Genomic DNA, 14,586 nt, shown 5'->3' on the forward strand with positions numbered 1-14,586 from the left:
CATACTGCAGCATCAACCGCAGGTGATATGAATACACCTGGAAAAATTAAAATGTATTAAAGTTTATTTTAAAAAACTGTTGTCAGCTCCACAAGTGTCACGGTCCTGGATCTTTGACTCCGAGTTTTGTTGTTTGGGTCTTTGGTTCTGTTTGTTTTGTTTATTGTATTTTCAGCTACATGTTTCAGTTCTGTTTGTGTTTCCTTCTTTCAGCACATTCCTTGTATTCTCTGTGTTTAGTTAATTCTCCATATTATTTTGTTAGTAGTGTGTTCTTGTGCCATGTCCTTTGGTTTGTCACGTGCCATCATCAGATTTAGCCATGCTGTGTGTAGTTTCTCGTCTCCTGTGTTCCTTGTCAGGTGTCTCATTTCTGTAGTTATTGTTCCCTGGCTTCTGTCTTCAAGCTCCCAGTGCTTCCCTTGTATTTCTATGTTATGTCATATACTTTGTTATTTTTACTGCTGCCTGGTTAATTTCATGTTTGGTCCACTCTCACTTGATCCCTGCCTGCTTTGAGTTTGCAGTTAGGGTTCACATTCTCCAGCAAACCTAATAAAAAGCTTGTAATGAATTATAATTATGGAACTCCAGGTAGTGTTTAGTCATGGGGTCAGTGTTTAGTCATGTGGGTATGGCATATTAAAGATCTTCTCACCTATCAACAAATATGACAAATTATGTTTTCCAATTAGTAACACAATTTAATTTCAGCTGCTTTGAAGAAGAAAAGTCAACAAATATACTGGGCTTTGCTGCATTTGTGCAATGATTCACTTCTCATAGATGAAAACTTGCCATTGGTGGAACACCACAAGTGAAAGCCTCTTTTTGATGGGACCACTTCAATAACTGTAATTAGCTTCCTGATGAAGACTCGCATGGAGAATAAAAGAAACAGATTTATTTTTCTAATTGTTTTCATGAGTCAAACATGAGCGTGAATGAGAGCCTAAATGTGTCCCTCCACATCAAACACAAGTGCACCTTTAAAAAACTGCTGAACTGATGGGCAGTGCTGGGTGTAATATATGCTAAACTTTGCTCTAATGCAGTAATATAAGATGTGTCTCTACTAAATGAAGCAACAGCAGTATGGGTATTGATTAAATACTTGTATTTAGTTCTTCAATTAGATCCATGATGGGTGGATAGAAAAACAATGATCCAAGGTGCTATACTCATACAGCCGATGCTCACATACAATCCGGTTGTTCAGTCTGACGTCACTAGCCGTGTCTGGGCCTAAACTCCGCTGCAGGTCCATATATCAAACGATCACTGTGGCATTACTGAGAGTTGAAAAACTGTCTAAAGTCTTTCATCTTTAATAAAATGATCAGCGTTCTGCTCTACCAGGTGTAACAATTGAGTTTAACATCCAGGCATCCATGAAAACGGAATTTATGACATTAAACGGAGTTAGAAGTTAGCAGGGAGTTAGCTCGCTAGCTTCTATCTAAATACAATATAGCATGTCCTGACTGCGGGGTTTTGGAAACAAATTAAAACGTACAGCTCTGTTATCACTTCCAACATAAATGAAGACAGGAAACTAAACAGCAGTGACGTTTGTAGGGTTACTGAAGTTGGGCTAGCTGCTATATAATGATGTGCTACGTGACCGCTAGCGACACAGCTATGTTAGCATAATATAAACAAGCTAACTTTTTTTCCACTCGATAAAAGTTAACGTGAGTGTTCTCGGTGGTCAGGAACAAATGTAATCGCATGGTAGGATGCTGTAAAAGGACCAAACTTCAGCCAGGAGAACAACTGAGATAATCCATCCACAATACGAGGTTAGTCATTCATATACTGCTGCATGGGCTGGGCTGTAGTTACATCCTAAGGTTTTAAAAACTGAACTTAAATTAATGATTAGCGGTAATAAAAGCAGAGGGAGGTCAACAGTGATCACTGACTGTTTTAGGAGCTTTTTGAGATTAAATAGAAGAAAATACAAAACATTAAACATGTTAACAACACAAAAGCCATATTAAACGCAGACTACTTTAGGCCCGGAAGTAGGATTCGTCACGTCATCACTGAACGACCGGATTATATATAAGACAGCTTTTGATGATACATTTTTGAAAAACAAAGTACATTTATCGTGTATAAGAATTCAAGAAATTACACATTTAAGTTCAAAAACTTGACCTGCTGTTAAAGATTGAGGAGGAAGACTGATGAAGATGGATCACTTTTCCACCATGTCAGTTTACAAATGCCTCAGTTTACGTCTCGTTTGACTGTTTTTCTCAATCCCAAGAGCAAACAGCGTGTTATTGGACATTCTGTAAGTGTTCTTTGAGACCGACTGTTCCCTCCATCATGACACTGATCCTTTCATTTAGACATCAGTCAGACACTGTGGCTCGATTCTGCCACCTCCCGTAGACAGACACCAGGGCTTCTTGTCTCGTTTGTCTTTGTGCGTCTGTATTTTACAAAGACATTGTGCTATTAGTTGTATTGGGGTCCAAGTTCTCAAAGCCCAGTTTACAATATGAAGAATCAGATGCATTTCTAATTGATGCTCCTACTTTCTATCATTTCAAATAAAGTACTGCTGCTCTGCTTTTTAGGCACTTATGTGGGTATTATGGATCATTACTTTCAGTTTTGCTCCTACAAATGCAAACCCTGTTTTTCCCTTGAATTGCTATTTTCACAGGTCTGTACTTTAAAATTTGTCTAACCAACATCGTCGATGTCAGCGTTTCTGCACTATATTTAGTCACCCCTCTGCTAAATACAGTGATGCTCCTCAGAGAATGGACTCTTTTCATTTTGGACACCTCATGAGCTTTCTCCTTACATGGTACATACATCTATCTATCTATCTATCTATCTATCTATCTATCTATCTATCTATCTATATATATATATATATATATATATATATATATATATATATATATATATATATATATATGTGTGTGTGTGTGTGTGTGTGTCTCACTGGGTAGATGCTTCTCGTGTATCTTCACCTCCTGGATAGACGTGCCACCTTTTGTCCCCCTGCTGGGAAGGATCTAAGAATATCAACATCACCTCTTCATTGAGAAGCTTGTGAGAAAGATAACCTCCCGTGTTTCCTGGAAGGGCTGCAGGGATTTTGATGTCATGCATCTAACGCTGTTCCCTGTTTTTTTCTGTTATACAGTAGAGCAAGAGTCTTGAACCACCTTTCATTTATTTGTGTTTTGCTTCCAAGGAGCCTACTTTTACCTGATTTTGAAGCAATCTTGAGGAATAGTTGGAGAAGATGTGCTGCAAACCTGAGCTGTGAAGCTAATTTGTTGTGTTCCAGCTTTCTCGTGGGGCAGCTGGATGGAAACTGATTTTCTGTTTGGTTTATTCTTATAATAAGGTCTCAGATGGAGCTTTCTGCTTCCAGTCCAGTATGGATGCTCTATTGTTGTCATCATTATGGTGAACATTAGGTCACCGCTGTTACTTAGTAATTATTTGCTTTAGCTCACTGAGTCTCCCTTTTCTTTCTCGTAGTTGCTTACTTCATACCTTGCTTGAAAACATATGTAACATATATAAGTACTTGCTGATCTCATACCAAACTTCCATGTAGACTAAAAGCACGTTCTAATTCTGTTTTAATATTTATTCTTCATGTTTTTACTTTTGTTTTTTATTTCTTTTCATCTATATGCATTAACTGCTAACCTAGTATTTCCCTCTGGATTAAATAGAATAAACCATGAGGTAGTTATCTTATAGATACATGTGTATATGCAGCACTGTGAGAAAATCTTATTTTTTAGTTATTAGCCTGTGTACCTGACACATGTTTGAGAAATGCTCTTTATTGTTAAGCCACATAACAGAGACTATGAAACCTTTAAAAATGAACCTTCAGTCATGAAGCTTTAACCAGTGTTGTGTCCATAATGGTAACTTGGCAAACAACCAGGCTTAAATGGCTGCAGCCTGTTATAAAAATGAAATTGTTTTTGTGGAATTTATTACAAATGCCAAAGATAACGTAGCTTGACAGGCATAAAATCATAATTTTGTGCAAAGAAGGTGTTTCGCTAACAGCTGATGAACAAAAGGACACACTGTGAAGCTGCATGCCTCGGCAGGTTTGCAAAGTCTGCTTAAATAAATTTGAAGAAACTGGAAAAAATGGAGGAAAAAGAAGTGGCTGGTCTAAAAAAAAGGGTGCGGGGCAAAGCAGATGAGCAGCATCTGAAAGTCATGTCCTTTAAGAAAATAAATCCAGAGAGATGCACCCATCAGCTGATCTCCTACTGTTCACTGAAGACTCATCAGGAATGATTTCAGTGGAAAGGTTTGTGTCGGTCAGCTGTTTGTAAAGAAATGAAAAAGGGTAAGAAGGTGGGCACACCAAATTAGGGGGCTGAAAATGGACCTGGCAACACGTCTTACTCAGGGAAGAATGTGAACGTGAAGTTTTTCAATCCTTAAAATTACAGAAGAGAAAAAGATACAACGCTGTGTTCTCGCCTTGTGTTAGGAGTATCGTTCATAAACGGACTACCAGTTTCTTTTCAAGAAACATTTAAACATTCAAAGTACAGCTTGTAATCTTTATTTGGCCCCATTAAAAAGAATTCTTCTCCAGAAAAGGCAGCAGCTAAATAAGACCCAGATTTTAACACAGCAACAGTTTAAAGGCAGCGCTCCCCAACCTTTTGTGCTCCAAGCACCGGTTTAATGTCAGACAATATTTTCACGGACTTTAAGATGCTGCGGATAAATACAACAAAAGAAAATGATACGACCAAGACAAAAACTCTGGTGTTTTGTAAATACAATAATAGACGCAAATTCACTGTGTAATTGTGTGACTTCATTAGCAGCGTCCTCCTGGTCAACAACATTGAGAGTAACGTCCTCCCCAGGGCTGGGGCCCATAACCTGACTGTATAAGTATGGAGAGTAATAGATTTAAGCCGCCATAACTTATTTGAATGCACGACAATGTAAATGTAAATGAAAAGAAAGTGGATGTGACCTTTTGTACGTGGAATGTTAAAGCTGTAAACAAGCCTGTTAAAAGAGGCAAAGTGTTATCACGCTTGAAATCTCTTATCTTCTTACAGGAAACTCATCTGAAACTTAGAAACTGCTCATAATAAACGTAGGTGCAGATGCTAAAAGCAGAGGGGTAGCTATAGTAACTAAGAAGGATACCGTTCAGGCACACCTCCACTACAGCTGATAAGAAAGGTAGATATGTATTAGTGACGGGGAGCTGCACGCCACTCCGATTATTCTACTGAACGTTTATGGGGCTAACCATGGCGTTTTATAAAAAGGGTTTTAGTTTGAGTCTGGATATACCTAATGCTAATTTAATAATTGGAGGTGATTTTAATTTAGTGTTAGACCCTTACTTAGATAAATCCCTCTCCAGAAAACCACACTGTGTAAAGGTAGCAACTTTATAAGAACGTATATGGACAATATGAATATCTGTGATGTGTGGAGAACTTTAAATCCATCAGGCAGAGAGTGTTCTTTCCACTGTCCTGCACATAACGTTTATTCAAGGATTGACTATTTTCTGGTAGATGGAAAAACGCTCCCCTTTGTTCGTAATGTAACCTGTCACAATATTATTATTTCTGATCACTGTCCTGTCACCTGCTCCTTTGCACTTGGCAACTTCACTAAAGTACAACTGGAGATTTGACCCACAACTATTGAATGACTCAAAATGTCAACAGTATATAAACTCTCAGATCTCTTTATCTTTCAATATAAATGATAATGCTGAAATTTCACCTGATATATTCTGGGAAACATTTAAAGCCTATATTAGAGGGTGAATAATATCATATCAGGGAATAAAAATAATAAACTGGAACAGTTAAAATTAGAATAAATGATACATGATTTGGATGCCAACAATGCAAGGGCTCCCTGTTTAGATAAATACGACACTAAAATATAAATTAAATCAAATATTATCGAGCAACATTAACATGGCGTTCACCTTTGTAAGACAGAAGTACTTTGAATTTGGAGACAAGCCGCATAAATTATTAGCTAGACAGCTAAAGAAGTTAGAAAATGACCGAATGATTCACAAAATGAGATCACACAATGGAAACCTGGTCACTTCACATAAAGGCATTAATGATAGCTTTAGACCAGGGGTGCCCAATCCCGGTCCTCGAGAGCTACCGTCCTGCAGCTTTTAGATGCATCCCTACTCCAACACAGCTGAATCAAATGGTTTGATCTCTACAGCATGCCATCATGTTTGGCAAAGGCCTGATAACAAGCCATTCATTTGATTCAGGTGTGTGGGAACAAGGATGCATCTAAAAGCTGCAGGACGGTAGCTCTCGAGGACCGGGATTGGGCACCCCTGCTTTAGACAGTTTTATGAATCTCTCTCTACTTCTCATTCCACTGCAGGGCCTAAAGATATTCAGGGCTTTTTAGATAAGTGCGACCTCCCTGTGTTGGATCAGGTGGATCACAAGATCCTGAATGCCGAGATTACAACTAAAGAAATTACTAAATCTGTCGGTGTATTAAAAATGGTGGGAGTCCAGGCCCAGATGGGTTAGGGAATGAATTTTACAGACAGTTTAAGATCAAACTTACTCCATAGCTATTTAAACTGTACAACCATGCATACAAAGTGGGCACCTTACCACCAACATTGAATGAAGCAGTTATTACTGTACTCCCAAAAAAAGGTAAAGTCTTGGAGGAAGTGGGATCATATAGACCTATCTCTTTATTAAATTCGGATCAAAAAGTCCTGGCTACAACACTATCGAGTAGACTCAAACTGGTACACTCAGATCAAACAGGCTTTATACCAGATAGGAGTTCCTTTAATAATCTAAGGCGTCTATTTAATATAATTTACTCCTCTAAGGTGCAACAGGACCTACTTATACTTAGCTTAGATGCCCCATGTTGGCCCCATCTCTTTGCTGTCTTAGAGAAATTAGACAAGATTTAATCTCCTGGATAAAATTACTCTACACGAACCCCACAGCCAGAATCCTTACAAACCCAACATTATCCACTGAGTTTAAGCTCAGCAGAGGGACACGTCAGGCATGTGTTCTTAGTCCTGTTCGCTCTGGCTCTGGAACCCCTGGCACAGACAATTCGTACTCACCCTGATACCCTGATTTATTTTATTTTTTTTCCACTTCAGCGGGATTGAAGTCTACTTTAGAGACCATCTAAATCATCGATTGGTGGATTGTTTTTGCTTTTTTGTTCGTCAGTTTATTTATTTATTATTTATTTAGAGAAAAAGGGGGCATAAGTCCTATTAACCTGTAACAACTGTGATACTTGCTTCTAATAAAAGATATATGAAACAAGATTAAACACTGACACAACAAAAAAAACAGCAACATCCTCCTCTCTGCCCCTTAATGCTCTCTGGTCACTATGATAACGCGTAAATCTTTATTTCAAAATAAGACACACAACTACAACACGGGAAAAGACCCGGGGAAACCAAGCTAACGATAAAAACCCCGAAAACCATGAATTTCACACCCGAGCCTCAACTCTCGTACCAAACAACTCACGGACCAGTACCGGCCCGTGGCCCGGGGGCTGGGGTCCGCTGATTTAAAAGCACTGTCAGATTATCGCATGAAAAGAAAAAGACTTTGAATATTCACATAATCTGTGTCATCATTTGTTTTTATGGCACTTTGGTTTGATATCTCAGTTTCTTTATGGAGGTAATGACGGAATCAGTGAAGCATCTTTCAATAATATTTAGAGAATTCAGCCACTTCCTGTTGTGGCTGCCATGCAGATGTTTTCAGGTCAATGCGTTATCTGCCTAAGAGAAATGTGGTGGAATTAAGGCACGGCGGGACCACGGATCTGTGTTTCGAGCTGTCACAGGGTGGAATGGACAAGTTTAACTTGGTGTTTTTATTTCCTTGCATGTAGCGCTGTGTTTTATTTTTTTATCTTTTATTAGCGTGTAGTGTTTTATTTTTGTGGGGTTATTGCATGCTTTTTGTTTTGATATGTGATTTGTTCCAGGGGGATGCCCATTCCACCGCCCCTCCTGACCATTAACCTGACACACCTGGGACCAATCAGGGTTCGCCACAGCTATTCAATAAGAGGGACAGAGAGCGTGAGAAACAGGAGGAGAGACATGGCGTGGTAACCAGGGTTGGCGACGGCTGCGCAGAGTTTCACGGATTCTTTTTACTGAATCGAGTTTTAATGAGTCACTCACCAAAGTGAATCGGATTTTGAGTCATTTGATTCATTGAGTCAGTCGACCAGGGAGTGCAAAAAATGTACATTTTCACACAAACTTAATTTGTTTCTCTTTTCATGTAAATCCCACTGCTGAGATGAATGATTCTAAAAGAAAACAACTATTTTATAGAGCAAAAAAAATTCTAAAGGGAACATTTATTTTGTTTATTTTAATTTTCCTTAAATGTGTCAAAAATATATTTTCTCATCTAAATGTCCTCTGAGCTGTGAGCCAGGGGGCGGTAATGCGCCTTAACATTGGTTGCCAACCAAGAAGAAGAAGAAGAAGAAGAAGCTGTGAGCCAGGAGGGAGGGGGTGAGTAGCTCAAATGTGCTGTTAGCATGTTAGCAGAGCGATGCTACTGTGAACCGAGGAGCTATTGTCTTGATGTGAGCTTCGACTCAGGGTTTTTTCTTCCGGGATGGCGCCTTATGTCCCTGGGACAGCGAGACCATGGCTACATATGTGAAGCACAGCAAAGTGGCAGGCAGAGTTAGGAGCTCTGCCCATCCGGGTTAAGTCCTGATTAATCCTGTGTAGGACGAATCTCCGGCGGAATCAAAGGATGGTGACTGCTGCTGCCCCTCTCGCCTTTTTAGTTGGCACCAGAACGACACCAGAGGCAGACACGACCACGATGCTGCCTACGATGTGATGCTGCCTACGATGTGATGCTGCCTACGATGTGATGCTGCCGACGATGTGATGCTGCCTACGATGCTGCCTACGATGTGATGCTGCTGGTCTCTGCGCCATTTGGACTTTTATTGGACTTAATGTTCGAGGCTTAGGCCATTGGATTTTAGCTGTATTGTTGTTGATGTTTTTAACTTCATCTTCTGCCTGGCCAGAGTATTTTAATGTTTTCTTGTAAATAGATTATAGTTTTAACTACCTGAGTTTATATTTTCTACTTTCTTGGCTCCTCCATTCCCGTTAGAAGGGGTTCCCTTCTGTTTTAACCTAACACCTAGTGTCCACTTACAGAGCCATCTTTATTCAACATTCAACACACCACCACAACACCTAACAACCCCTGAGTCCCCGTGTTTTAACACGGCGGGTGTGATTGCGGATGCCGTGCAGGTGCGTCCGCACGGCACCGCAGACCACGCCCCACCACATACCCCCACCCCCTGATTGAAGCCGGGGACCCATCCGGCCGAACCTACTCCCCGACCCCCTGCGAACTGAAGCGAGACTCGGCCCAAACCATCGGCGCCCCCAGCACCTGGCCAAGCGATGGGGAAGCGTCCATTCTGGTGGCTGTCCGCGCATCCAGCGGCGACGGTGAAGCTGGTCCGGAGGTCGGCCGCGTAGTAAGCTCACGGCCCCGCAGGCATGGCCGTGAGCTCCTGCTCACTTGCGGCTGGGCAGACGTTGGGTGCGCAGAATCGGCTTAGCAGGTTCTCTGCCTCCAACTCCGGCCGTGTAGGCTGCCCTGGCCCAGGGACCTCCGTCTCCTCGCACAGGTGCTCCACCATCACCTCCGCCGCTCCCGGCTGGAGCGGCTCCTCCACCACTCCCGGCTGGAACAGCCCTTCCCGGAGCGGCTCCTCTTCCTCCGGTCGGTGTGGACCCCCACGTGCCTCCTCTGGCAGGCGCAGACTCCCGCATGCCTTGTCTCCCACCTCTAGCTGCCGAGGTGCTCCTCCACCGCTTCCCTGCCATCAGGATACCCCTGGAGCATTGTCAGCAGCTCTGCTGTTCTCCCCAGGTGGCGCTCGGTCTCGACCCGCAGCTCTTCCTGCTTTATCGCCTCTGTCAGTGCGCCCCAGGGCAGCTGTGGCTACAATGTAGCTGCCATCACCAGTGTGTGAATGTGTGGATGACTGGATGTAGTATAAAGCACTTTGGGTGCTATACAAATACAGGCCATTTTCCATTTATCTGGCCGCTAGATCCTGACAACGTAAATGGTAAATGGCCTGCATTTGTATAGCACCCAAAGTGCTTTATACTACATCCAGTCATTCACCCATTCACACACTGGTGATGGCAGCTACATTGTAGCCACAGCTGCCCTGGGGCGCACTGACAGAGGCGAGGCTGCCGGACACTGGCGCCACCGGGCCCTCTGACCACCACCAACGTGTCAGCTTCATTGCCAGTTGAGAACATTAGCAATCCAGCAAAGACCTGAATTTCTAACATGTATTTGGATGTAGTGTATTTGTTACGGCTCTTGTTATATTTTATTATAAAGCAGAGTGCCTTGTATGGTTATGAATCACTTTTCTGTAAGGATCAGAAAGTCTGACAGGGTTAGCCATTTTGGGCTGGCTGCGATGTGGCAGCTAGTGATTGGTTCATTGGCCATTTCAAAAACCCTTCCAGAAATCCTTCCTCTGCCAGCAGCTGACAGCAACAGCACAAATCCTGTCCTTGGCCTGCAAACCTTTGGCTAACTTTGTGTTTTCCTGGTTTTGTCTTGGTTTTGGATTTAGTGTTTTGTACAGTTTGCACAGTTTTCTCTCGTTTGCTTAGCGAGGAAGTTAGAGATAGCACTTTTCTTTTGCTTGGTTTTGACACACAATTTTCTTTATTGATTCTGGACATAAGGTCTAACCATACAGTCCAACAATAGTGTCCTGGACTGGAGAGCGTTATCATAACACATTCTTCCACCAAGCTAATGCAAGGTGTCAGCATGCAGCTTAAAAGCTCCCTATTTCTTTTTTTTTTTACCATCAATCTTTGCCAGAGGCAGATAAGCTAAAGACAAGTTAGATGTACAGCAGGGAAGAGGAGAGGGACCAGTGTTATCCAATGACAGCTTCCAGTTGTATATGGCATGATGCTAGAGGGGACGATTATGTGCCCCAAAGGGACAAGCATATTCAAACCATGACTAACTCCTTGGAAAAGACAAACTGCACTGATATAGCCCCACAGAGGGATAAAGAGCTGAGGAAGCATACCGATCCACAACTCCTTTTGAAGCTGTAGTAAATTAATTACAGAGGCACTGTCTCTCTGTGGATACCAGGATGACATTACGGCCAGCTCAGAGCACCCAAACAGCCAATGGTCTTAATTATTAGTTCAGTTCATTAAAAAAATATGCCGGGATACCCTGCTTGTAAACTTCGTGGGTAATTGGATGACACTATCATCACAAGTTAATTTCACAGGCAGAAAAACAGAAAAACAAACCAAGTCATTTGGAAACACTTTATCATAGCTCAAGTTCTGAGGCTCAATAAGTTTTGGCCTAGTTTCCACAATTGGCAATATTTTTCTACGGCTTCGTTTAGTCACTCGTTAAAAAGAAAGTGCTCTTTGCTGTTTTGTTTGAAACATCTTCATGTTTAGCATCCATCTGTAAGCTGTTTCTTCAAAATGTCAGTAAATATGGAAGTGAGGCGGAAAAAGGAAATAGGATATTTGTTGTTAAGAGACCATTTGGCACATGGAAACAGACTGAATGCCAACATAGGATTTATACTTTTACTTTTAAATGTTTTAGTCCTCAGTGATATATATAAAAAAAGGACTGCTGTGACAAAAACCAAACCTGTTTGCAAATATTACCAGCAATACTTTCATGTATTAAAACAGCCCGTTCTCACTCCCGAGGCGTAACATGTCGACGTTTTGTCACGTCCCGCGGCGTTCCTGAGGAACGTGAAAGGAGACCTTCGGCGTTCTTATGGTACGCGGCGGGCTATGGCTGGAATCCAGTGCAATGACGCTCCCGCGGTAGTAGACGTTCCAGCCCTGTATTCCAGCCCTAAACCTAACCTTATCCCTAGCCCTGACCATAACCTTATTCCTGACCTTAACCAGGACTTTAATGATGTTAAATAGCGTGTTTCTAAGCGATTTGAAGAAAAAGAGCAAACATGTGTAGATTCAGTCCAGACAGTTCTCATATTTCCTCTTTTTTCCGAGGTCGTCATTTAGGAACGTGGTGGGTAGCCGAAAACGTAATATGGTGACGATTTGTCACCTAGCGTAAAATGTTACGCTTTGGGAGTGAGAACGGGTTGATTAAAAATGTACTTTGACTCAAAAGGGCAGTCTTGGACCAAGACCAAGTTTAGATGGTTATCTGGACAGTTGTTTGAGATCACTAAACCAGGGCTGGATTTAAAAAAGCAAATCAGGCAAAAGCTCAGTTTGGTGAATTTGTAATATTTTAAGGTGTTGGTTTCTGTTCTGAAAAGAGTCCCAACTCTGTCAGTTTTTCTTCAACAAATCCTGACTGGGTTTCTCTTCTGAAGAGGATCATTGCTACAGTTGACATCAAAGCACATTTACTGATAAACAGTATATGACCACCGAACGGTGAAGTGAATAATCTGGCATATATATCTACCTGATCCGACTCACCACCAGGTGGTGATCAGGTTTGGCAGCTCAGAACCTCTCTTCACCCCAACATCCACAACATACATCCAATCAATATGTGTGCAAGCTTCACAAGCAACAGTGGTGTGCAAAATACAAGAAACATGAAAAAACAAGGCAAAATGTAAGAATAAGAAATATCAGAATTATAAGAATAAAGAATGTATGCACATGACTAAATATGTATACCAAATATATATGTGTGTGTGTGTGTGTGTCAAATCAAATCAAATCACTTTTATTGTCACATCACATGTGCAGGTACATTGGTACAGCACATGTGAGTGAAATTCTTGTGTGCGAGCTTCACAAGCAACAGAGTTGTGCAAAATACAATAACGTAAACAAGCAAAATACAAGAATGGCTACATCTGAAACTAATAAATATATGTACAATATATATATATGCATACAGTATATGCATTTCTGGATGTGTATACTAAATATGTTTTTCTGCGTGTGTGTGTGTGTGTGTGTGTGTGTGTGTGTGTGTGTGTGTGTGTGTGTGTGTGTGTGTCTACATATTTTACAAATTAAATAGAGTAAACAATAAATAAAATATATAAAAAATATACAGAGTTGAGACATGTGCAAAACAGTGGCATTACTGTACAGTATGGAGTGCATAATGTTAAAGTTCCAGTAGTGAAGCTGAGGTGTCTATGACGTGTTCAGCAGTCTGATGGCCTGGTGGAAGAAGCTGTCTCTCAGTCTGCTGGTTCGGGACCGGATGCTGCAGAACCTCCTTCCTGATGGAAGTAGTCTGAACAGTTTATGGTTGGGGTGACTGGAGTCCTTGATGATCCTCCCCGCTTTCCTCAGGCACCGCTTCCTGTAGATGTCTTGGAGGGAGGGAAGCTCACCTCCAATTATCCGTTCAGAGCACCGCACTACTTGCTGGAGAGCTTTGCAGTTGTAAGCGGTGCTGTTGCCATACCAGGTGGTGATGCATCCAGTGAGGATGCTCTCAATGGCACAGTGATAGAAGGTCCTGAGGATGCGGGGGCTCATGCAGAATCTGTGTGTGTGTGTGTGTGTGTGTGTGTGTGTGTGTGTGTGTGTGTATATATATATATATATATATATATATATATATATATATATATATATATAACATATACAGAAATCAGCATTATGAATATTGTGCAGAAAAATGGCATTTATTAACAATATGGGGTGCATAAGTTTCAATAAGTGACAGTAAGTGTCTGTGCAGTGTTAGTGGTGTTCAGCAGTCTGGTGGCCTGATGGAAACAGCTGTCCCTCAGTCTGCTGGTTCGGGACCGGATGCTGCAGAACCTCCTGCCTGATGGAAGTAGTTTGAACGGTGTGACTGGGGTCCATAGATCCGATGATACAATTCCAAAATCAATCATCGACCTGCTACCTAGGGTGTCCTGGTGCCACGTCCACCAGCCATGTGTTCAAACATGGTGTCAGTTTTGGATAAACTGTTATTTGCACATGCGTCCACCAGCAGAACACCACTCGTGGGCAGGCAGTTCCTCCCAGTCACGCCACTCCAGGTTGCCCTGCTGTTGTCAGTGTGAGAATTGAAGTCTTCCAGTAGCACAATGGCGTCACCAGATGAAGGATCCATGAGTACACCACACAGTACTAGGTACTCTGACCTGTCATTTGGTGAATAAGCGCAAACAGCAGTCAGAACATGTTTCCGGACCTGAAGGTGCAAGAAAACAACCCTCTGACCGATTGGCAAAAATCCCACTGTATACATTGTGTGTGACCCCTACAGCACCTCCTGCATGTAGTGGGACTATTATAATTAATCAGTTGTCAATGTAAAGTCAGACTGAGATCACTGGGCATTATTGTAAACTCAGAGTAAAATCTATCATCTTTCTTACACTGTAACAGCTTTCTAACTGTGAGGCTGTGAAGGAGTTTCTCTGCACTAAATAACTTACGGTAGTAACCACTGTTTACATAGATGATTTATTTTCCTATAT

Source organism: Aulonocara sp. 'chitande type north' Nkhata Bay, linkage group LG16 (assembly GCF_057382095.1).
Source record: "Aulonocara sp. 'chitande type north' Nkhata Bay isolate Kocher_YH1m ecotype deep benthic linkage group LG16, A_spYH_male_GT1.1, whole genome shotgun sequence".
Lineage (NCBI taxonomy): Eukaryota > Metazoa > Chordata > Actinopteri > Cichliformes > Cichlidae > Aulonocara > Aulonocara sp. 'chitande type north' Nkhata Bay.